Source organism: Falco biarmicus, chromosome 3 (assembly GCF_023638135.1).
Source record: "Falco biarmicus isolate bFalBia1 chromosome 3, bFalBia1.pri, whole genome shotgun sequence".
NCBI lineage: Eukaryota > Metazoa > Chordata > Aves > Falconiformes > Falconidae > Falco > Falco biarmicus.
The window spans coordinates 60,742,761-60,744,652 of record NC_079290.1 but is presented as its reverse complement, the minus strand read 5'-3'; positions in this window follow the sequence as shown (position 1 = coordinate 60,744,652).

The window sequence follows — 1,892 nt, the reverse complement described above, 5'->3', positions numbered from 1 at the left end:
GTGAGGCCGCACCTCAAATACTGGGTTCAGTTTTGCCCCCCTCACTACAAGGCAGACATTGAGGTGCTGGACCGTGTCCAGGGAAGGGCAACAAAGCTGGTGAAGGGTCTGGAGCACAAGTCCTATGGGGAGCAGCTGAGGGAACTGGGGTTATTTGGTCTGGAGAAAAGGAGGCTCAGGGGAGACCTTACTGTTCTCTACAATTACCTGACAGGAGGCTGTAGGCAGCTGGGGATCGGTCTCTTCTCCAAAGTGGCAAGCCATAGGACAAGAGGAAATGGCCTCAAGTTGTAGCAGGGGAGATTGATTGGATATTAGGAAAAATTTCTTCACTGAAAAGGTTGTCAAGCATTGGAACAGGCTGCCCAGGGAAGTGGTAGTCACCATGCCTGGAAGCATTTAAAAGACATGTAGATGTGGTGCTTAGGGACATAGCTTAGTGGTAGACTTGGCAGTGAAAAGTTAACAATTAGACTTAATCTTAAAGGTCTTTTAAAAATGGAATGATTCTATAATTCTATAAATAAGGGAATGCTGAAATCTCCAGCAAGGGCACAAACACACAGCCCCGAATTTGCTTTAGCAAGTCACCATACCCTGCCTTTTAGCTTCCAGTGCTTTTTTCCATCTTCTCATCCTCCTCCATCAGAAGTACCAAATGTTGACATTAGTTGAGTATCTCTGCTCTGAAGGAGCAGAACATCTGGTGAAAGAAAGATATGACTGTCACTCTTCCTCTAGTGCACACAGCACAACAGTGCATAAATTAAGATGTCCTGGTAAGCCAGGTGTTTTCTTTCAGCTTTTTCCATATCATGACTATTACACAAAAGAGAAATGTCCAGTCTTTCTACCTTCCTTCTCTTTACCTATGAAGAAATGACCTGTTAGGTCACTGGTTGAATGTCCGTTATAGGCAAATGTAGAACTTTATGGACACAATCAAATATCGTAGCAGCCTTCTGATAGATATGAACTTTGGTTTTGGTATAAGATGTGGTGCTAACTAGATATACCACTGAAACTGTGTGATTTCAGGAATTTACTGGATTAAATACTAACCACACTGCAATCAGTGGCAAATCACTCTTCAATGGCTATAATCTATCTACCATTATTTCATGAAAGTCAAGAAGCCACCACTGCTTTGGAGCAGATGTGAGTATCCTATTTCTGACACTCCTGTGATTTTTGCTTGCCATGCTTGCGTAGCAAAGTACACTCCTATGTATTCTCCTCCAGCATGACGAAACTGCCAGGTACTAGAGGACCTTGGCATCATCTGATGTGTTTAGTGGTAAAGCCTGTTGGGCTCAGTATTGGAAGGAAACAATCCCCATGCACACCGTGAAGAGTGGAAATGGGTTGCCCTTAACCAGGGCTTCTAAAGAACAGCAATCTGCTAACATAAGCTAGAACAGACTTAAATGCTGCAGATAGTGCTCCATCTTGCCTCTTTTTCATTCTGTGATCTCTCAGTGGCTGCGCAGACCATTCAAACACAGTCCATCATTAGATGTCAGCACAGGTTGGGCTGACTGCTGACCTTCCATATGAGGCAATGAAGCAGAAAATATTTTTTTTCCTCACCCATCTTCCTATGCCACATTGCAAATGCCTGCTAGGTACAGCAAGGACATAAATGAAAGTATTTTGACCCATAAAAGTTGCGGAGATAAAATTAGGAAATAAACCCCTCTTCAGTCTCATAGTATAATGGTTGCAAAGGAAAGACGTTTCCTGAACTTTTTATGATTTCCAATGAATAATCAAATACATTCAAACACTCTTACATAAATATGTCTTTCTCAAAGGCAATAGTTTTTAATTTTTGGTACAAGAGACTGTGATCCCAACCTACCTATACACAAACAGCACAGAATTACAAAAAG